The sequence below is a fragment of the Dasypus novemcinctus genome, chromosome 6 (genome assembly GCF_030445035.2).
Source record: "Dasypus novemcinctus isolate mDasNov1 chromosome 6, mDasNov1.1.hap2, whole genome shotgun sequence".
Taxonomy (NCBI): Eukaryota; Metazoa; Chordata; class Mammalia; order Cingulata; family Dasypodidae; genus Dasypus; species Dasypus novemcinctus.
Window position 1 is genome coordinate 112,504,230 of NC_080678.1, and position 24,208 is coordinate 112,528,437.

The 24,208-nt window shown below is 47.9% G+C and overlaps 1 protein-coding gene across 1 annotated transcript in view; it reads right to left on the minus strand.

Moving 5' to 3' along the window:
* LOC101442851 (disks large homolog 5-like) overlaps positions 1 to 24,208 on the minus strand; it is a gene marked incomplete at its 5' end in the record, with an annotated part of 179,482 nt that overhangs the window by 153,907 nt on the left and 1,367 nt on the right.

A 24,208-nucleotide genomic window follows, 5' to 3' on the forward strand; every position in this document is an offset into this window, starting at 1 on the left:
TCATGGAGCTCCATTTCCTCTGAATTCCTTGGAGCACTCCTGGTGGAATTCTATTTTTTAACTGAACAGAGAATGCGGTTCCTGCCTCCAGGAACTGGTGGTTACACAGGCACATATCCAGGTAAAAATGCTCCAAGCTGTACACTAAGATCTGCACAATCCCTGTCTGAATGTCTGACTCCAGCTAAAAAACCTGAATTCAAACACCGGCAGTGTCCTCCCCTCCTCATCGACATTGTAAGTGTGACATTCTCAGGGGAGCCTTCCTGTCTTCAGCACCTTTGCCTCACCTCATACACAGCCCTGACACAGCTCCTGGACCTACCCTAAGACCTGAAGGCCAAGAGTCCAGACGGGGCCATGTGCTCTCTGAAAGACAAAGCTGGGCTCCTTCATTCCTGGATCCCCAGCTCTGCACACAGCACCAGGCATGCAGTCAGCATTCAATGATAGATGGCAGGAATACCTTCAAATGGACCATGACTCTTGCCCAAGGTCCTGAGGTTCTACCTCCTGGGACATCTGCGTGACCCTGGGCAGCTGTAGTCTCAGCCTCTGAAGCACACCTACCCTTCTGGGCTGCTGCAAGGCTTCGCCAGCTCAGGTGCAGAATGGCTAGCTCAGAACACGGTCATTTGTGAGGCCTTGACAATTGTCAGCTCCCTGGCCCCATCCCTCACAGCATGTTGAAAACTTCCCCGGAGTCCAATTAACAGCACTGGACTGGGATAAACCAACCAACCCCTGGATGCACTTGCCCATACACGTGGAGCCTCATCAAAGAAGTCAAAGCAAGCCCAGCTCAAAAACAAGTCTCTGCACTCAAAGCAGACAGAATGGGAGCAACAGGTAAAGCCCACTGAGGCATCCAAGCCAACGTGTCCTGGCCACCAACTGGTGCCAAGGAGATGCAGACCGGGCTCACATGGCAACTCAAGTGTGCACAGAAGGGTTAATTAGCAGTAAAGAGACTCGGCAATTCACCTCTGTGCTGTTATTTCCCCATGTGCAGGAAAAACTATGACCACTCTGTTCTAAGACAGGATATTTGCATTTGAGGTAAAATTGCCACCTCCATCCAATTTGCCATGGTTCTGGACGTCACAGCACAATGAGGAACTTGGCTCCCCTGGGGATGGCTGGTGCCTGGCCTGACAGAGGCCCCTTCACATGGCGAATGAAAGTTGCTGGGTGGGGTAAGGTGGGATGGGGAAGAAGAGAACAAATTTGTCATTTTATCAAACACAGGAGAAGACTGTCTGGCAGGAAGCTGCCACCCAAAACCTAGACACACACAGAGCACACAAAATACTCTTTCTTCTGTGGAAGTTGGGCATAAGACTTCTCAGGAGCCCGGGCCAAGCCTCAGGCAAGCGAGGCTGGGGTGAGGGCAGACAGGTTAACTTTGCAAGTCCACCCCAGGGCCTCCATATGCTGTGGCAGCCCAGGCAGGGACAGCTGTCTCCTCTGCTTGGAGCCTGGGACCTGGTGAAGGTGGCCTGATGTCTGGCTTCCAGAAATATCTCAATGCCCTCAGAGCCCAAGAAGCCACAGACAAGAAAGAGAGACAGTGCATGAAATGTACATTTAACAGGTGTGGACTCTTAGCCAATTCATTAGCAAGAATTTGTTGAATGACCATTTGTTCACTCATTCACCCAGTGTTTCCCAAGGACCTGCCTTATGCCACACTGTTGGCTTGGGGCAGGGGATACAGAGACAAATGAAGAAGAGGCAGCTTACATTTAGGAGCTTACAACCTAGCTGGAGAGCCGGGCAAGGGAAGCTAGGTGGAATTCTCGGGAGTCATCTACATCCCACCTAACACAGTGCTTTGGTAAGATGTGCTCAAAGGTGGGGCTTGACTCTATCAACATTTGCTAAATGACATCATTCCAGCTGGAGACATAATTAAAATGGTGGGCACATCTATTGAGTATTTCTTATGGGTTAGACAGAACTATCTCTGTGGTCCTCATCCCATCGGGAAGAGAAACCGAGGCTGGGGGAGGATGGCCAACTTGTCCAAGATGACACAGCTCCTCGGTGGTGGAGGCGAGAGCTGAACCCAGGTCTTTGTGCCCCCAAGTCCATGCCCTTGCCCCCACTCACCAGCAGAGGAAGGACAGCCTGTGTCCACCCCTCATCCAGTGCCACTATGACCAATACTCTTGGTATTCAGTTCATAGCCTGGCCCAGTGTGGGACAAATTGCCAGTGAATAAAATATTTATTTAACTGAATGACTGTGGCAAAACAAACTTGAGATTAGAGCAGGTGGAAGGTGGGAAAGAAGTTCAATCTGGGAAGTCTTCCAGGAGGAGATCAGTGTGCAGACAAATGCTTTTGGTGCCTCACAACACATAATCCCCAGGAGAGGAAAAAGTCTAAGGACAAATACCAGATGTTATGTAAACCTTAAAGCCAGTGCCTGGCCTGCCCCCACATATCAGAGAAGTACAGATTCCTTAATGCACCAAACTGGTAGCCAGGAGCTAGGATGGACACATCTTCTTTGCCCTTATGCTCCAAAAGGCGCCTGTGGCCCACCGAGCACTCACTCCAGTCCCCTGTGGGTATCCCAGCCCCAGGATGGTGGATGGAGGGGTGGATGGAAAGACTGCCCACCAGGCTCTTTGCAGTCTTGCCCCCAGACTCAAAAGCCTCTTTGCAGACCCTCCACCTTCTGAAGGAAGTGACTTCCATGCCTTCCAGCACTTGACACCCTTTCTGTTCCCTTTGCTCCTGTTCACATCTGCCTGAGGCTGTGGAAAGGGGTTGGTGTGGGGAAACAACAGTTAGGAGCAAAGGCAAAGCTCTTCCAAAGCATGGGTGATTGGTGGAGCTGCAAGCAAGGACCTGATTGCCTACTCCAACCTTCATGTTACAGATGGGCAAACTGAGGCCCACAGAAACAACCCTATAAAGTAAGGTCTCTTATATTCCAAAATTATTCCTTTCCCATCCTCCCACCAGTTTCCATCCCTTCTCTTCCTTCCTATAGTAGCACAGAGGGCAGGGGAATGGTGTAAAGGTAGAGGGAAGGAGCATTTTTGGATGCCATTTTTTCTTTCATACTAAATTTTGTCTCCATCTTTTGTGTCCAAAGGGAAACAGACATGCCTTACTGTCCTCTCATCTTGGTACTTACTGTGGCCCCTGACTTCCACACTTCCCACCAGCAGCCTCCTCCTCCTCTCCATAGCATCCTCACTGTGGCTACTGATGGAGAGGCATCTACAGTCAAGTCCACCTTGTCATCACCAGTGCCATTTATGGGGCACTTCCAAAAGGCTGTGTATTCATCACGATCATCTAATTTAGCCCTCCCAAAAACTCAATGTGGTGGGTATTTTCAGTATTTGCATTTTACCAGTATATGACATCAGCTTGGTGAGGTTCAGTAAATTGTTCAAAAGCACCAAGCTTATGAAAGGAAAAGCTGGGATTTATAACTATCTTTGTTCAATGCCAAAGCTAGGCTATCAAGTTCGCAAGGCTGAATTTAAGAGACCACAGTTAATATTCAAAATGACAGCTGTCCCTTTGTGGTGGGAAGTTGGGTGAGGATTACACATTTATTCCAATGCCTCCAAAACTCAAAATGTTTCCAGAACTTTTCTTTGGAAATTGCTCACAAATTGACAAACCACCTAAAACTTCCAGATTTAATACTTCATAATTACATATTTATAAGACCAGAAATACCTTATCCATTGGCTTCCTCTCTTATTCATACCACCCACCTGCAAACTACTTCTGACCCTTTCCTAAAATCAAGGTGACTTTCCAATGTTGAGAGATGTCACCTAAGACAGCATTAAAAAGAATGAAATCAGCACTATCAAGGCTGTCCCCAAGAAGAGTCTCTCATCCTTCAAATAAGGATGAAATCATTCATCCTTTCAATCCTGCATTTGTTCAAAGAGTGTTTTGTGATGTTGGACACTGTCATAGGTTGCTAAGGAACATGATGAGCATAAAAGGGTCCCTGTCCTCAAAGAGGCCTCAGCCCCTGGGCATCCGGTCATAAGCATGGGTTCAACGTTGCAGGCAGCCTGTGCCAAGTACTCAACAGACACAAGCACTAGATAGACATTGCAGATACAAAGCTGGAGAGGACACTGTTCCAGACCTCAGAAAGTCTACCGTCCAGCAGGGGAGATGGCCATGTGATCGTGTGTGAACCTCTCTGAAGTCAGTGGACTGGAGGAGGGCATAATGGAAGAGAGGGTGACCCTCTACTGTCATGGTCCACATTAGAAAAAGAGTCACAGTCTCCCAAAGGAGACCAGATTGAAATAACAAGAGCTAAAATGTATACAGAGCTTACTCTGTATATGTCACTACTCTAAGCATTGTATACTTCTTATCCTCACAACAGCTCCACGAAGCAGCTCCCATTACCAGGTCCTCTTTTATTTTTTGTTTTGATTTGTTTTGTTTTGAAGTACCAGGGGCCAGAGATTGAACCCGGGACCTCATATGTGGGGAGCCAGTGCTCAACCACTGAGCCATATCAGCTTCCCTGAGTTGATTATTTTTATGATTAATTTATTTTATTTATTTATTCCCCCCCTTGAGGCTTCCTCCTTTTCTTTTTGCTGTCTCTTCTCTGTGTCCATTTGCTGCACGTTTTTTCTGTATCTGCTTGTCTCCCTTTTGTTGGGTCTTTTTTTTTTTTTAAGATTTATTATTTATTTCTCTCCCCTTCCCCTCTGCCCCAGTTGTCTGTTCCCTGTGTCTATTTGCTGCGTATTCTTCTTTGTCCGCTTCTGTTATTGTCAGTGGCATGGGAATCTGTGTTTCTTTTTGTTGTGTCATCTTGTGTCAGCTCTCTGTGTGTGTGGTGCCATTCCTGGGCAGGCTGCACTTTCTTTTGAGCTGGGTGGCTCTCCTTACAGGGTGCACACCTTGCGTGTGGGGCTCCCTATGCAGGGAACACCCCTTTGTGGCATGGCACTCCTTGCGCGCATCAGCACTGTGCATGGGCCAGCTCCACATGGGTCAAGGAGGCCCGGGGTTTGAACCACGGACCTCCCATGTGGTAGACAGATGCCCTAACCACTGGGCCAAGTCTGCTTCCCCTCTGTTGCATCATCTTGCTGCACAAGCTCTCCATGGCACATGGGCCATCAGCTCTCCTTTGTGCATGGGCCAGCTTTGTCTTCACAAGGAGGTCTTAGGACTTGAACCCAGAGCCTCCCATATGGTAGATGGGAGCCCAACTAATTGAGCCACAGCCACTTACCCCGAGTTGATTTTTTTGCTTGTTTTGCTTGTTGTTTTTGGTTTTTCAGGAAGCACCAGGAACCATATCTGGGACTTCCCACAGTGGGAGGCGGGTGTTCAACAGCTTGACCCACATCTGTTCCCACCAGTTCCTCCTTTCAAGTGAGTACATGGAAGACCCAAAAAGCTAACTTGCCCGAGGTCTACAAGTCAGCAAGTAGCAGAACTGTGGTCTGAGGCCAAGTTGTCCAGCTCAAAGGGCAGGCTCTTGATGACTACTCTGGACTGCGTAGAACAAGAAAAGCTCATTTGGACACCTACAATCTGGTCCATTGGATTTGAGAAAAAAGCCACATTGCTCATGTTGTTACTCACTTTCAATCCCGTTTTCTCACCAGTGAACTCCTGAACTCTCCTTAAATATGAAATCTGAACTGAGCGGAATGGGCTATGGGGGTGCACCATGGGGAGAAAGATGAGGGACCCAGGAAGCAGCCTCTGTCATCCAGCCCACTTATGCTCTTCATGTTCCAGGCGAAGAGCCACTCAAGGTAATATTCAAAGCAGGAAAGAGCTGAGCAGCAGACGGTGCTTTCAAATCCTAAGGATGAGTGCGGGCAACCACTTTCAGCTCAAAGCCCTTTAACAACACCAGGGAGGGCAAGGGCAACGTCATCTTGGGACAGTGAAGATGCCTTTGTTCTCTACGGCACGCAGAGAGAGGAGGAGGTTAAGCCCCTTTGTCCCTTTGCTCCTCAGGTGTTTAAGAAGTGGAGTAGCTTCAAGCTGAAGGCAGGGACCAAAAGTGGCAGAGCAGAGGGAACCCCAGAGCAGAGGGGCAGGGACTAAGAAATAACACTCTGGAAACATATGCACCTTGGACAAACAACATAAGCACCTTTTGCTCACCTATAAAATGGGGATAATAATAATAATACCACCCAGAGAATTAAGAATGTATGTTCCATAAAGTCAGATCTGTAACCTGGTAGGTACCAGCAAACATTCAGTTTCTCTATTTAGGCCATGGTAATTATTAATTAGGGCAGACCCAGCTATGGACAGACAACCGGAGACCTCACCCAGATTCTTACTCAGCCTGGGACTCTGCAATCCAGGTACTACAGAAACTGGCTTGAGGTCCTCCAAACCCATTTCTGATTCCTGGGCACACTCCTACATTTCTCAGCATCTACTGCAGGTGCCTGAATTCTGACCAGTGCACTGTGTGGGCAGAAGGGATGTGAATGACTGCCAGGCTTTGCTCCACAAAAACTACCCCTCACAGTCCCTCCTTCTCACTCCCCATCTGCCAGGCTGATGCAGAGGATCTAGCAGAGATCTTCAGAGCCCCTGGGAGATGGCAGATCCACAGGAGCCGAGGCCCCAGAATGACTGTGTGGAGCATGTCCCTCCACCCCTACCAGCAATGGTACTTTATATGAGTAATATCTAAATTCTATTGCATTTGGTCACTGACATGTTAGGGTTGCTTGTTGCAGCAGCCGGTCTAACCTGACTGCTACACACAGCTAACCGAGCCTCAAGTTGAACTGGTAGGTGCTTCTGTGACCACTGCATGCACTGCAGAGACTAGTCAGCATAATGTCCAAGAAAGAAAGGATAGGATGCAACTGGCTAGGACTGGTGAGCATGAGGAAGGGCCAGCGGCAACTCATGAGACACCAAGGGAGGACCAGTGGCCTACGGGAGAAGTGGGCCAGCCCAGCAGCGGAACTGCCTGTGCTCACGGTCAGCCACTGGTTCTTCAGGAGGGCAGTGTGGTGCTGTGGGGAGAGTAGGGGCTTTGAGGCTTAGCAGACCAGAGCCCATATCTGCCAGTGACTATCTCAGAAAGTGGCAGAACCTCTCTGATCTTCAGTGTCCTTGTCTGGGAAGTGTAGATACCAATGCCTGCCTCTGTTCGGTGGCATCTGGTACTGTGAAGTCAGCTGTGATGGGAGCAGTTGCTCCCCGGAAACTGGCAAATGCTACTACCTGGGACTTTTTTCCCTAGAAGGCCAGTTGTTACCCAGTGACCGCACACCACAGAAATGGCATCAGCTAAGTGGTAGGGGAGAGGGAACACAAGGGAAGAGAATCCCCGCAGCATGCAGAGCATGTGTGAAGGTCCAGGGGTATAAGAACAAAAGGTGTGATAAAATGAAAGAAGCCCAGGGGGCTGAGGGTGGAGAGCTTGGGAAGAGAGGCCAAGAGACACCGAGACAGAGGGCATGAGATGGCTCTTGGGGAAGGAGCTCACTAAAGAGTGGCTCTTTGTTCAAATTACCTATGGCTGGGTAACAAATCACCCTAAAACAAAGTGGCTTTTTTTAAGATTTATTTATTTTATTTATTTCTCTCCCCTTCCCCCCCCACCCCGGTTGTCTGTTCTCTGTGTCTATTTGCTGTGTCTTATTTGCCAGCTTCTGTTGTTGTCAGCAGCACAGGAATCTGTGTTTCTTTTTGTTGCATCATCTTATTGTGTCAGCTCTCCGTGTCTGCGGCACCATTCCTGGGCAGGCTGCACTTCCTTTTGTGCTGGGTGGCTCTCCTTACAGGGCGCACTCCTTGCGCATGGGGCTCCCCTATGCGGGGGACACCCCTGCAAGGCAGGGCACTCCTTGTGTGCATCAGCACTGCACATGGGCCAGCTCCACATGGGTCAAGGAGGCCCCGGGTTTGAACCGAGGACCTCTCATGTGGTAGACGGATGCCCTAACCACTGGGCCAAGTCCACCGCCCAAAGTGGCTTAAAATGATCATTTTATTTTGTTCATAATTTTTAAGTCAAAAATTCAGGAAGGGGGAAACAGACTTGGTCTAGTGGTTAGGGTGTCTGTCTACCACATGGGAGGTCCTCCTTGACCCATGTGGAGCTGGCCCATGCACTGTGCTGATGCGTGCAAGGAGTGCCCTGCCACGCAGGGGTGTTCCCCGCATAAGGGAGCCCCACGCACAAGGAGTGTGCCCCTTAAGGAGAGCCGCCCAGCGTGAAAGAAAGTGCAGCCTGCCCAGGAATGATGCCACCCACACTTCCCGTGCTGCTGAGGACAACAGAAGCGGACAAAGAAACAAGATGCAGCAAATGGACACAGAGAACAGACAACCAGGGGAGGGGAGGGAATTGAATAAATAAATAAATCTTTAAAAAAAATTCAGGAAGGGATCAGCTGGTCGGTTCATCTCTGATCTATCTGATGTCAGTTGGGGTTCAAGGATCCGCTTCTAAAACGGCGTCTTTACTCACATGCTGGGAGCCTGTATCTCTCTCTCTCTCTCTCTGTCTATCTCCATGAGTATCTCACCTTCCAGTGCCTTTCCATGTGGCCCACTCTTGTCACAACAAGGTAAGCTCAGGCATCTTACATGGTGGCTAGCTGCTCCAGGAGCAGGCCTTCCAAGGCTCTTCTTCCCACCCAGCTTCAGAACTCCCGCTCCTCACTTCCCCCATGCCCCCATGGTTAGCAGCTACGACAGAGCCAGCCCGGCTCAAAGGAGGGTTCTGCCCCTAGATGTGAACACCAGGAGCCAAACGCATGGAGAGGCTTCTTTGGAGACTGGCTATGGCACTGCTAGTGAGCAGCCAACGCTCCCTGGCCACACTCCAGGCACAGCAGGAGATCAGAAAAGAAAAAGACCAAAACCAAAGAAAGACCGGTGCTGTCCACAGGGAGCCTGCAGCCAAAGAGGCGAGGTGCTGGCCACATAAAAAGCAGTGCAGCCTCAGATGGATGATGACCACACGAGACATCAAAACAGAGTAAGGAGTCGCCAGAAAGCGTGGGACAGACCTCTAACTAGGGCAGGTGGAGAAGACTTCCCAGGAAGGTGGTGTCTGAGCTGAGCTGTGAGTGATGGGTGAGGCCAGCTGGAGAACTAGAAAGGGGAGCAGTGGACCAACCCTGAGGCCACCCAGCCTTCCACCACATCTGGACCACATGTGGCCGAATGTGGCCATCGCCACATTCCCCACCATCGGGGATGTCGCTCAAGCCTGGAGCACTCCTCTGTGATGGGCAGGGGGCGGGAGAGCACAGCGGCTGCTGGGTGTGACAGCTCGTCCTCAGGTCCACGATGCTGCCCCACGTGCCAGCACTCAGGGAGGGGCCGGGGACAGCAGACCTGCTCACGCTGGCCTGACCTCACCTGAACCAGCAGCCCCACAGCCAGTAGAAAGGCAGGAGATGCAGCTGCCTTGCAGCAACCTGCCGGCCTCGGAGGCACAGCCTGGACGGCAGGTTCCCCAGACACACTGCCGGGGCCACACAAGGCAGACCGGGTGGCGACGGCCATTTTCCAAGCGCGCAGGATGCTCTGCTGACAAACACCTGGGACAGCAGGGGGCATGGGAGAGAGCTAAAAATAGCACCACTGGCAGCAGAGAAGCATCTTCTAAGTCCCGGGGTCCAGTTATGCCTCGCCAGGGGCCTCTGGGACACACACGGGCTGGCATGCGAGCATTCTCCCTTCTCAACACCACAGGCATGGGGGCCTGGGAGGGCTCATCCAGCACACCAGGAGGTCTGCCCAGGGCTCCGAAGTCCTCGTGGAAACAGCCCGTGGGCGCTGGGCCTGGAGGTGGGCAGGCTGGGGTGGTCTTCACACCGCTCGCCCCAGGGCCCTCTCTAGCCACCCCCTCTCTGAGCGATTCTCGATGTTCTCTGCCATTTCCTGGCAGCCAGGCTTCATGAAGACCTGCTCACTGCCCACTTCACCTCCTGTCGCCAAATATTTTGTGCCTGGGGCTCAGCAGGCACAAGCTGCCATGACCAGTGGCCTCGGAAGAGATCCACACCGGGCTACGGTGACGGGCTTCCAGGCTGTGAGTGGAGAGGGGCAAGGCAGGGTCCTTCTAAGGCAAGGGAACATGCACGGCCACTGAATGGGATCCCACCACCGTCTTCTGAGTGTTCAGATTAAATTCTCTGTCCTGCTGATATACAAAATACACCTTGTTGATAATAGACCTGAGAATTCTGGGATTTTTTTTTTTTTTTGCCTTTCATGGAATTTCCATTCATACAATAACAGAGTCTCAGAATTTGAGATATGAGTAGATCGCCTGTAGAAACAATAAGGCATCCTCCCGTGCTGGATGCTTAGACTCATGCTTTAATGATAATACTTCACCTGTATGTCTCAAACTTTTCCATCAAAAGACACTTCTCAGCAGAGAAGGAACACAAACTTCTGAGGGGTGGCCCAGGCCGCTCCTCCGTGCCCTCATGCACCAATGCCGATGACACTCACACACACACACAAACCTCTCACGGACACATCTCTCTCAAGTGTGTACACATGTGCTTGAATTCTGCCTCCCACTCCTAAGGTAACTGTGTATGTGTTAACATTAAAAATCATGTTTTTCTCCAAATCTTCAAGGAAGACTGATGCTCAGAAAACTGCCCCAATATTTATTCCATGACTCCGCATACCCCCAAGCACAGGGTCTATGTGCCACAGACCATCAATTAATGCATTATCTGATGTGAATATCATAGCACACCTGGAGTTGCACAGTGAGCAACCTGAACAACTGCACGCTTCATCACTGCCTGTTAGGTAGAGAAAAAGGTAATTATCACATTTTACAGCAAGGAAAACTAAGACTCAGAGAGATTAAAGGACAAGATAACCTTTAGGGCTCTTGTCTATCCTGGTGGTATAGAATTCTCTGAATTTATCCAAGGGGCCTCACATCTAGTCTAGGAATGGTGCATGAGTCAGAACTGCCAACTCCTCTCCCAGTGTCCCCTCTACATCTCCACAGTTTCCCTCCCACCGTGTGCAGGAATGAGCTGAGCACTGCTGCCCTACAGGGCAGGAGTTATGCATTTGACCACCTGCCTGGGTTTAAATCTGACTCTGTCCCTCCACACTGTGTGACCCTGAGTGAGTTACTCAATCTCTCTGTGCCTCAGTTTCCTAATCTGTAAAGCAAAGATCACAAAAGTACTGACGTCATATGGTTGTTGTGAGGATTAAGTGAGATAAGACATAGGAAGTCCTTGGAAACTGCGGGACATACTGTAAGCACTCCAAGTTGATTATCCAAAAAAAATTTTGTTGTTCTCTATGCCTTGGTTTTCTAATCTGTAAAAAGTAGGACTGTTTTGAGGATTAAATAACGTAATCATTATAAGGACCTTAAAGCAATGTTTGATACATAGCAATTAAGCACTCAAAAGAGTTTGATATGAATTTCTTTTTCCTAAGAAGCCAGTAATTCCAGTTCACACAGAAAGACTTTCCTAAAACAAAAGCTCCTGGAAGCTTGGGAGATAAAGGGCCACACCTGAGGAAGAAGAGAAAATGGCTAAGAGAGAATCTGGGGAACTAACTGCCACCTTCGACAGCAGGTGACAGACCAGATATTTTAGAGACTGGAGGTTCCTGTTTTAAATTAATTCTTTCTCAGGAAAACAGGTACTGCTGAGGTGGGGCATGGGCAGGGGGGAATGGGAGTGCCTCACTGGCTGGTTTCTCTTTTCACCATTAAAATCAGTTTTAAACCACTGCCTGGCATTTAAATAGCATCATCCCTGGAGATGGGCTGTTTCAGTTTCTTTACAGTATGTGTTCATAGAGTACAAATAGAAACCTTCATGATTTTATTATTTTCCATGCAACTCAGGAGAGATCTGCATGATGACGTTTCAGCTCCTGACTTAAAGAGTGGAGCAATTAAAAATATAGAGCTCACACTGCCTATCCAAGGAAAATGAAAAGGTGCCCAGAGTTTTAAAAAATCTCTCTCATATGTGGTTCATGGCCATAAATCTACTCTTCTGTACTGTCATTGCAATCACTACTGCCAAAATTTTTAGTTCATTTGGAGGGAGGATGTTTTTACCCACCTTAGGGATTAAACTATAATATGGAAGAATCTAATTATTCAAATTAGTATTTTTGCCTGTGCTCTGTCAAGTCCCACACAATCACTGATTCACTTAATAACACCCACAAGCTACCTGGTAATCTGTGGATTTGTGCAGTGTTCATGAAATGTATCTGTGACAAGTTAAAATTTAATACATGACCCCAGTAGCATAATAAAATTGTTATTATGTAACCTAGGAGAACTTTTCCAGAAAGTTCTGGTGCACTGCCTGCCTAAGGTGCTAGAGGAATTATATTTCAGGGGTTATTGAGTGTTTGGGGATCATCTCTTCAGACACATGCTCTTTTGCCACAGAAGCTGTGGTAATCTTATCCCTGCTTTAAACAGCCAGAACGTTCCATGGGACAGGGCTGAGATGAGCCTTCTGGCACCGGGGCTGCCTTCTGGGGAGAGTTAAGGAAAAGCATCAAAGAAAGCTGATTTGCAAGAGCTCCTCCTTAAATAGATGCTTCTTTTTATGCCCAACCTCAACACAGCCAGCCTCTCACACAGCACGTTATTTATAGTCTATAACCTAAGATGCTTTCAACCTTTCCCCAGCATCAAAATTAAAATTTAAACCTCAAAAGTGATGTATGGCCATGTCAAAAGTAATAGCAGAGTGAAAAAATCCTATTTCTGAGACTTTTTTTAATGACAGGTCTGACAGTGTTTCCAGCAGGGCCTGTGTCTCCAGATGCTAATTCTTACATACGCAACCTCATCAAAGTTGATACTTTGGAGTACATGTAGATCAAATTTCACTCTTGTGATTTAGAGCAGAACCAGAACTTCTCCCTGGGTCCATCACCTGGAATAGTTCAGTCTTTGGTTCTTTATCCAATAAAAATGATAGTTTTGGGAAGCAGATGTGGCTCAAGCAATTGGGGTTCCATCTACCATATAGGAGGTCCAGGGTTCAATACCCAGGCCCTGCTGGTGAAGGAAAGCTGACCCACATGGTGAGCTGGCCCACGTGGAGTGCTGGCCCACACAGAGTGGTGGCCCACACAGAGTGGTGGTCCACACAGAGTACTGCCCCATGCAGGACTGCTGGCCCATGCGGAGAGCTGCTGCAGCAAGATGATGCAACAAAGAGAGACACAGAGGAGAGATAATAAGAGATGCAGCAGATGAGGCAGCAGAGGTGACACACGGCAATGATCACCTCTCTCCCACTCTGGAAGATCTCAGGATCGGTTCCCAGAGCCGCTTAATGAGAATACAAGCAGACACAGAAGAACACATAGCGAATGGACACAGACAGTAGACAATGGAGGGATGGGGGAGAAATAAATAAATCTTAAAAAAAAAATGATAGTTTTAAAATCTGATTTAAGAAATGGCTTTACCTTGAAATCACTGAATCAGAGAACACCTAGGCCCAGAGCCAATGACTTGCCTAAGACAAGACCGCTACTCATATGTCAAAATTGAAACTTCTGATTTAAAGTAATTCTTTAACTTCACCTTAAGAACAGAATCCATTTAACCCAACTCCACAGGCAAAAAAAAAGCTGCTGGAGGGTTAGACGGTCCTTTCTTTTGTTCATCATCTGAACACCATCTAATCAAACAAGGCCACCGAAGAATTGAAAATGGGGACTCCAATGGATACTGTGCACCAGTGTTCACAGGAGCATTGTTCACAATAGCCAAAAAGTGGAAACGAGCCAATGCCCCTCAATGGAAAGAGAGACCAACAAAGCATGGCCCAGCCATACAATGGAATATTATTCAGCCATAAAAAGGAAGGAAGTTCTGACACATGCTGCACATGGATGAACCTTGAAGACATCATGTTGGGTGAAATAAGCCAGACACAAAAGGACAAATATTGTATGATTCCACTTATATGAAATACCTAGAATAAGCAAATTCATAGCAAAGAAAATGGAATAGTGGTCACCAGGGGCTGGGGAGTGGGTAGGGCATTGGGGAGTTATTGCTTAACGGGGATAGAGTTTCTGTTTTGAGTGATAAAAAAAGTTTTAGTGCATTGAATGTCTCATGATGATGGAGGAGGTTGTTTTTATGAATGGAGGAGTGGGGTGAGGGGGGTGGGAGGTATATGGGGACCTCATTTTTTTTTATGTAACATTAAAAAAATAAAGACAAAAAAAGTTTTAGGAATGAAAGGTGATGATGGTAGCACAACACTGTAAAAGTCATTAATGCCACAGAACTGTATACTTAAAAATGGTCAACAGGGCAAATTTTATGTCTTATACACATGCCCATGCACACACACACACATACACACACACACATATTACCATAATTTTTTTTAACCCAAAATCAAACAAAGCCAGTATGGGCACTTTTCAGGTTGCTGCCATTTTCAAATTCTTAAAGGAAGAACATCAAATGCCCACCAACAAAACCTGAGCCCCCCGGGAGAATGGTCAGGGAAGGAAATGTGGTCATCTCCAGATGGCAGGAGTTGGGTTTTTTTTTTTTTTTAATGCCTGCCTGTACTGCCTGAATGTTCTACAATAAACATATAGTCCGTTAAAATTCAGGACAAATATGTAAAACACTGAAGTTGAAAAGAAAATCTCACAAAGAAAAAAGCTTTGCAGTTGAATCTAAGAAACTGATTTCTTTTGCAAGACTGATGCAAACGGTTGACTTCTCCTGTGGCTTCTGATGGAGATACCCTAACTATATTCCTCAAGAATCTTCCTGGTGGTAACACAACATTTTAAATGTAATTAGCAGCACTGAATTATATATTTGAATGTGGTAAAAGGGGAAATTTTTATGTTAATAATGTTTTTTTAAACTGTATTTCTCATTAATAAATTAATATTCAAAAAAAAAAAAGAATCTTCTCACCTAATTGGTAGTGTCTTTCACAATCCATGGGAGAAATGACTGTAATTCATGGACAGCTAAGCAATTCCTCTAAGCCTGTTAGGAAAGAGGACCCCATGTACAAAGGAGAAAAACAACACATAAATCTGCCAGCTAATGTTAGTCATAAAAATCCCCAGCACATGGATAAGCCCTTCATCCTCAAAATCCTTCCCCCATGCCTCTGAACCTCAACTCTGAGTTCTCCATTTGATTATCATCGGATGCCCACCTTTTCCACTTCCAAAGCAACAGAGGATCCACTTTCCAAAGCCACGTGAAGGGGAAACAAGATTAATGCAGCAACTCCTCCTTAAGAGGAGTGGAAAGTTCCTGTCCTCATATCATAAGCACACAAAGAAGATCCCCACCAAGCCCTAAAACCCTTCCCTCTGGTCTGCAGGGCCACACACAGGCCCCATGCTCTCAATTAGACAGAACTTCTCACTTAAAAAGCTAAATTTTTCCAAAAGTGAAGTCACTCTGCCCACGGGTCTTTATATAATGCTTCACTCCTTGGCGGTGAGGTCATTTTACATGATTTATTCATTAAGACAAAGGTGAAGGGACAAACCCAAAATCCACCCAATTATATATTTATCCAACCTCTAACTCCCAGGAGACAAATTCTATTTTTCTTCTTGTGAACACCTCCCCTCTACCCTCTGCCCTCTTTCAAGTTCTCCTCCTGGTTTCCTTTCTTTCCTTTTTATTTGCCTGGTCTCCTTCTGTTCAGCAGGATGGGGTGAATGGGAACAGCAGTAGATAGAAATTGAAGGGAAGAGGAGATAAGTGGGCAGTTGGGGAAGGAAGAGCCTTTGATTCCAGGGAGCAGCTATATTAAAATGATGCAAAAGAGGCTCAAGATTCTTACCTGTTCTCTCTCTTGGGCTCAGAAGGGCCAATACCCAGAAAACAGAGTCCAACTCAGACTTCTTGATGAAGGACCCACACTGTCCACATGTAGCCTTTGCATGGCCCCCAAATTACATCTGCTCTTGACCAAGCCCTGTGTGAAACATGAAGGAAGCTAAACCCAGAGGCACAGCGCACGCATCACAGATGAAGGAACAGACTCAGGGTCCAAAAACAGCCAGAATATTGTATGTCCTCCCATGGCCCACTGGCTGGAACGTGGGAGAGTGTGGGCTATGGTGTGGACCATTGACCATGAGGTGCAGCGGTGCTCAGAGATGTATTCACTGGATACAACGAACATCTCATGATGATGGAGGAGATTGTTGTTATGGGGGGAGGGGTGCAGTGATGGGGTGGGGGATATATGGGAACCTCATATTTTCTGAATGTAATAAAAAATTAATTAATTAATTTTAAAAAAAGCAGCCAGAGAGCCCAACAGGACCAAACAGATCACAGAGGGCAAACTATGATAACCAACAGGCAGGAGCGGGTCACTTTCCAAAGATTGAGTAAAGGGGGAGGGGGTACCTTTCCACAGGAGGAGCATGGGGAAGCCCTGGAGAGGAAAAGAAAGTGACCAGCCAGAGCTTAAAGCCATCCTTTGCCTCAACAACACTGTCCACGTCTAAACTCCAACCAGCTGGGGGCCTTCCAGAACTGGATTCCAAACGTGACAGCTATCCTCAACCAGGACCTGTCCTGTGTGTTCCAGAGATGGACCAGAGGCAGAAAGGGCTGGTGCTGTGCAGAGAAAGTGTTTTCTGTTCTTTCTAAAGTGAATTTATCTAAGAAATGGTGGCCTGAGGAGAGCCACACACTCCTGTGCCCTCTGGTAAAGGTGCAGGATGGCTCCAGCACTGGCAAGAAGCAGGACCTGCAGCCCTGAAGGCCCTTCTGCCACCGTGATGTCACAGTTCTTCTGTGCTTCAGAACATGTAAATCAAGCCCCTGTTTTTTGTCCAATAACCTGCAAACTTCAACCCCTCTGCTCCTCTCCTGGACTGGGCCGGAGCCCTGAACCAGCCACTCTCCACCCCTCCCACTTCTAAGAGGGGAGAAGGAGCAAGGCCAAGACAAGGAACAGAAAAGGAAAATAAACACTGTTCTTGAACTTTCCACTTGAAATCTAGGTATAGGCATCCCAGTCTTTACATCCCAGTAGGTAACCTGCCTTTGAATCATATGCGAAGATGCAGACCAGTCACTGATCAGCTTCACACAGTTAGAAGCGGCCCTGGGAAGAGTGTTACTAGAAATCCCTGCCTTAATAACTCTTTGTGAACGGCATCACAAACACCAGACTTTGGCAGTCAATGGATGGAAATGAACTTCACTTCAAGCCACAAATCTAGAATTCTATCAGCCTTATATACATACACACACACACACACATATATATATATATCCAGCCACCTCTCCCCCAAAATAAAAGCTGAACTCTGATAATGGGGAGATTAATTCAGCATTTCCCCTAATTACTTCTTCTCCACTCCTTCCTCAAATCTAAATATTTCCTCTTATTGTGCTAGAAATCAAAATTAAATGACAGTGAGTTCCCATGAAAGCCCTCCAGAATGAGGACCACTAAGGAAGAGGGAAAATAAAGGAAAGGAGAGAGAGATGGAAGAGAAGAAGGAAGGAAAACAGGCTTTCCTCTTCATTATCTTTGAAATACCAAGAGTCGGTGGGATTTGGATCCCTAAAATAACCTGGAAGGGAGGAGGCAAATGAAACAGCATAAAGTCTAGAAAGTGAGATGTTTTAAATAAGTTTGTTTTAGGCCATGCAAAGAAGCATTCTTCAAACAGGTATGAGGTCTTACAGGGACAAGGTTCTCAGGCATGGTATGACAAGGTTACATATATCCATCCGGGGCCTGGAATGCCAATGACATTTTCAAATTGGCAATCAGACCTAATGCCCTAAAGACAATCGCCAAATAATGCCTCCCCCCCAAAAAAAAAGCAAATTCCCCTGACAGTAGCCACTCTTTGAAGCTGCCCTTCTGTGCTCTGCCTGACTCACCTGCCTCAGAAGCAACTATCCCCCCTCCCCCCCAGCCTGACAAATTCCTTATTATCCACTGGTCAGAGCCAGGAGTGGCATGAATAATTAAAATCCAGGAATGACTCAAACATCATTTTTTCATCAAGTCAAGTCCATCCCTCTCACCCAGAATTTCTCCATTGCTTCTAACAACCTATTCCCAAAAAGCAAGGCTGACTTTGCGCCCACCTCCCTCCCACTCAGGCCCAGCTAACCACTAGGGAAAGTTCCCTCCTAGCGTGTATTTGTATTTGATGACTTAGTTCCTGCCCTCGAGGAGTCAGCAGTCAACTCAGGGATCACACAAATCCATACCACACAAAAAAATAACTTTTTCCTGGCCAAGGAAAAGTTCTATCGAGCAGACAGGCAGAAGGTACTGGGTTTTAATGATTTTTCCCCCAAAACCTGGCCCCTAGCACAGTTCCTGGCACATAATATGCAATTAGACCAAAATGAACAGTAATAAGAATGGTAAGCTTTCTTTGGGAACCTAGTATGTGCTGAAATTCACATGGCTTAAGTTTGGCCCGGGGTCTCCCCTTTGACAATGGAACAGCACAGAAAGCGCATCTCAAGGAAAAAGTCCTTGGCAGTATGACCTGTGCAACCCCACTCTGGCGAGGAGAGGAGCCATCTTCAGTTTTATCTGCTGGATTTCCTGAGAAGTGCAATGAGGGGTACCACCCATCCCTGGCCACAGATGATCAGGGCTTGAGCCTAGTCCTTCGCAGCAGAATCCTCGAGTCTGGGGATGCCCACCCAGGTCCCTGTGGAAAGCTGGGCTTGCAGTTTTGCCATCACCAACTTCAAGCACTCCAGAGGGTGTGGCCCCCCACTGGCTCTGTGAGCCACCACTGTGAGCCCTGGCCACACGGCTCGCCTTTCATTTTGCAAGATGGTAGTTTGGCTGAGATGCCATGCTGGCCTTCAAAAAGCCTCACCCCATGCACCGTGACCAACTGGCACTAGGGACAGCCTGTGCTCTGATGGACAAGGCACAGATGAGACCGTGTACTTCTCCAGAACACTCCAACCCAGCCCCAACTCAGCCGTGCCCATCAGTTCCCTAGGAGGCAGGTGCCAGAGAAGTCCAGAGTGAGCAACAAGTGCTCGGCCCAAACCCCAGAACGCTCAAGAAGCCAGAGCTGTCTTCACTACCTGCCTGTCCTGACACAGGGAGCCTGCCTCCTCATGCCCCTTCCCACTTTGTCTGCTGAAGAGCTGGGGGTTTCCATATTTAAAAACAGGCTGGGTTTCAGAGATGGGCCGCCTGGAGGCTGAGGAATGGGCCAGGTCCTGGCTGGGCAAGGAAGCGTGGTCTGCGTGGCATCAGCTTCGCCCGGGTCTTGTTAGGGGTGCAGAATCTCAAGCCCCACCCCAGCTCCCCTGAATCCCAGTCTGCATTTTTCCAGCTCCACAGGGGATCTGTGTACAGACGATGGTTTCAGAGGGCCTGGACCAGATGCTCCCTCAAGCCCTTGGAGGCTGAGATCCTGTATCCCCAACTGAACCTGCCTGGCCTTTTTGCCCAAAAGGGGCAGGAACTTCTGCCTCTGCATGTGGCCCCCGAGTTCCCCTCTCTGCATGCCTCAGGCCCAGGTTACCCTCTCAAGAGGCACTTCAAAGAAGGAGGTGCTTTTGATCTGCTCTGCTGCACGCAGAAGGCTGTGGAATGGTGGAGGTCCTGCAGGGAGGCCTGGCTGGCCTGACATCTCCATGGGGACGAGCATCCTCCACAGGGCCTGTGGCACAAATGCAGCCCTTGTCACCAGAACCACAGAGGTACGCTCCAGGGCTCTGAAGCCCCAGGAAACCTGTGCTGGCTGCTGCGATTCACGGCACAGTACGGCCATTGCAGGTCAGAGTGGGGCCACCCTCATTGGAAAGGAGGCCCTGGTGGCAGAACCCAACACCAACCTGACTGCTTTGACACCAGGCTTCTCACGGTGGTCAAAGAAAGAGAGCTTCAGAGCAGACACTTACTCCATCCAATGAAGAAAGCAGCGAGGCAGAGACAAAGCCCACTTAGCCCAGCCCTTGGAATCCTGCCCCGCAGGCCGAGCAGTGGGCCAGCTCTTCCCTGCATTCTGCTGCATGTTTGAGCAAGGCCACTGGGCACCCAGAAGCAGAGCCAGTCCAAGGCTTGCAAACGAGGCCATGGGTCATCAGTGTCCCCCTAGGAAATGCTGTAAAATAGGGTTAATAAGTAGGCCTATCTCATAGGGTTGTGCTCGATGATGATCCCCAATGTACAGATAAGGAAATGGAGGCACAAAGTCAAGTCCCTGCCCAAGGTCACAAGGTTGACTCTTGGTCACTGCCCAGGCCAGCTTTGACACCCAGGCGAGGTGCTCAAAGCGAGCACATTCAAGAGCAGTCTCACCCGTTTCCCTACAGGTAGGATTCTCCAAGCCTGCCATGTGAATCTCCAAGACAGGAGCTCAGGCATGCTCCATGACTCCCATTTTTCCCCCCACAGGGTAACTTCAAGGACAAGGGCTCCCCAGAACACACTTTGGGAAATGCTGCTCTAGAGGCTGTCGAGGAAGGGCTGCTCCAGGCAGAGATGGCCCTGGCCAGGAGACTGCTGTGTGACTGAGGAATCACGACTGTGAGCTCTGGCCCTGGAGTAAAGGGATGGAAGCCGGGGAGTGACGCCAGGCAGCCACATACCCACCACTAAACACCACTTGTGCTAGGCAGAGAGTTCCTGGACCCCCACATTGTCAGGGCTCCCGCATTGACTTCACACTGTCCTCATCCTTGCAGACGTTCATGGCTGACCTTGACCAATCTTCCCGTCTTACAATGGCCAAGAGCCATGAGCCCAAATCTCAGTCTGATCCTAACTAGTCATATGGCCCAGACCTCGAGACTTCAAGATCTAAATAAATTCTATTTATTCTAGTCTTGTGCCTTTCAAAGGCTCTAAGCTCAGTGGATCAAAGAGTAAATGAACTCAACAATTTGGGAAGCTGAGGTAGCTCCCACTTCTCACAGGCCCGTTAAGTGCCAGGCATTTGCTGCATGCTGAATATTATTGTCACTCCTTTAGGAATCCTATAAGATTATTGCCACTCCTCATAAATATCCAACAAAGTGGGCATCATGATGCCATTTTTAGAGATGAAGAAATCAAGGCTTGGGATGGATGCCAGGCAAAGATGCTCCACTGTGTGTGATACCCACAATTTGACCTTGGGTCTGTCTGTTTGCAGAGTCACTACTAAAGTGTATTTCTATAAAGAGGGTGAGGAATGAGAAGCCAAGGTTCTCAGACCAAGGGAAGGCCAGCTGACACTCACCAGTGACTGGGAGCTCGGAACGTCCCCAAGGCCACCCCAACTGATCTGATCACAAGGGGTACCTGAAGGTGGGCCAGTGGCAGCCAATCCCTGAGAAGGGACAAGGCACCAGGGCAAATCTGGAATCAAGAGTCCCCAGGCTCTGAAACTCCAACCCTGGCTGAATGCATCAGGCCAGACCCGGGATAATTACCAAGCCATGATGGGATGTGATGTTTAAATTAGTCAGGCGCCTAAGAGAGGAAATGCGTGGTTTTCTCAGACAGCCATGGAGATGATCCCTCAGTAATTCACTACATGCAGACCATCCCTGCATAAGCCCAAGCTTCTGCAGGGAGGACAGCTCAGCTGAGAGCCAGAAAGTGTGCCCAGTCACATGCGGGGCACTCAGCAAACTCCATCAGGAAGCTGGACCTTAAGCCTCAGTTTCCCCAGACATTTAAAGAGAAGCAGAGTGCATGCTGGAAGAAGAGTAGAGGATGAGAATAAAGACACATACACACTCCAAGGCTGAATTCCTCAAGGAATTGAAAGGGGATCGCAAAACACATTGAGTTAGAAACTTTTCCCATAGTTCCTTCAACTTTCTTTTCTCCTACATGGAATCAGAAAGCAGGAAAGGACAGTACGACTCACAGAATTCAATCCCCACATTTCATACTCAAGCAGAGAGAGACCAGTGAGGTTAAATGACTGCTGCAAGGTCGCAGCCTTGCTCAGCCTGCCCGTCTAGTTCCCTTGCCACTCCAGCCTGCTTCTGGACCTCAAAACATCACAGCCAGGTGAACAGAGAGTGCTGACAAAACTCAACAGAAGAAAAACCAATACTGTGAAAAAACACAGCTAAGAACACACTACTGGAATGACTGCCCATGTTCCCAACGGGGGGAGGCATTAGCTTTCTACTTTATTCTCCAAAAAACAATAAGCCACATACAGTTCTGTTTAAAATAGTAAAGTCATTCATCATTTAAGATTCAGCGGCCAGACTAATAAGATGCCCAACAACCCACTTCTACCATCTCAGGTTCTGTATTTTGTTTCTGTGTTTTTAAGAAAAGTTGTAGGTTTACAGAAAAATCACACAAAAGTGCAGAGTTTCCATATACTCCCCCTCAAAACACACAGTTTTGCCTGTTATTAACGCTTTGTATGAGGGTGGTATCACTGTTTGAATTGTACAGTTCTATAAGGCTTTTTATTTTTATTTCGGTAGCATGTATACAACCTAAAATTTCCCCCTTTCAACCCTATTCAAACACACGACTCAGCAGTGTTACTTACATTCACAACGTTGTGCTGCCATCACCCCATCCACTACCGAAACCTTCCCACTACCCCAAACAGAAACTCTGTACCAATTAAGGACTACTTCCCCATTTCCTACCCCCTCTCTGGCCCCATGTAACTTGTATTCTAGTTTGTGACTCTGTGAATTCGCACACTCTAATTACTTCATATTAGTGAGATCATACAATATTTGTCCTTCTGATCAAAAAGGACAGTGCAGTCCACAGACCAAATCCTGGGGATTCCAGAGCTCTCTTCTGAAACTCATCTCCCATGGAATTTCACATGCTAAGAAGGCCTGCCTTCCTTAGCCCCCACCTCCTGGCCAAGCATCAGGGGGCTGAAGGAGGCGAGGGTCAACGCAGCTGAGTGACAGGAGAATTCTGGGGAAATGCAACCTAGGTTTGCTTGGGAAACCTGGCACTAAAAGAATTATTCCAAACTATAGCCAAATGCAGTGCTCTCTACCAAGTCTAGACCACAACCACCAAACACCTGGAAAGCAAAAAGGATGAGGAGCAAAAAAAGACAAGATTGTGGCAAAAATACATTCTTTCAGGGTAGGAAGAAAAGTTAATAAAAGGCCTAAGTTGTGACTGGCTATAATGAGCTCGCTACACATGGTTTAACTGAGCAGACTGAGGGCCAGGTAGAAAAGATTCTGGGCATATTTTCTAATGGGATGGCATCAAAATGACCTGATGTCCTTCGACATTGACCTCACATCTTGCCAACTGACACTGCAATCGTCTCTAGTCTTAGGATGATTCTTTGTAGTAGCCTCCAGCTATGTCAACTCAGCAGGTCTTGGAGCTATAAAACATAGCCAAATACTTAGGAATTGTTTTTCCTAACAGTGATTGCCAAAGACCTATTTTCTTGAGAAAACGGATATAAGTTATGCTTGGTCATCATTTAGGAAAAAGATTCTTTCTGTGAACAATCTGATTTGCATTTCATCCCAAGCACCGCACTGGCGTTTATGTACCCACAGAATAAAAATATTTTAGAAGCCGTGTTAAAAACCCCAGGATCACAAAAACACCAAAACTTCTTTTTCCTCAATGAAAAAAGAAGTATTCATTTTCATCAAAACTGCCCATGCCTGAAAGAAAGGGGGCTATTTTTAAAAGTTCGCCAAAATCCCTCAATCTGGGAAACATTTCTAGCGGGGGCAACCAGGACTCCCCAAAGGCAATCACTGCATCTCAGGAAAGGAAAAGAGACTCCGCAGAAGGTGGGAGAGAGAGCACGTGCACAAGAAGCCCTATGAAGCCACGAGCTGGTAGGGCGCCTCCGGCTCACTGCCAGGATCTGGCTCAATCAGAGGGCTTCTCCGGAAGCTGGGAGGTTTCCTCCTAGGCAAGGAGGAGGAACCGCTCTCCCTGCTGACTGGCCAGCGCCTGGAGGTCTCCGGAGAAGAGGGAGGAAGAGGGGGTGGTGGGGGTGGAGTGATGGCTTTTCTTTTTCTCTCTTATTTCCAACACACCAGTATTTTCCAAAACACAAATGTGCTGCCACAAAACACAGCTGAGCTCCACCACCCAACACGATGTATAATTAATGATGAGGAGACAGCGCTTCAGTTCCCCCTTGTGTTTTCCCAGCCAGCCTTCACCCAGAGCCCCCAGCTTCCGCACTGCTTTCGCTTGGCAACCAAGGAGGCTGCTGCC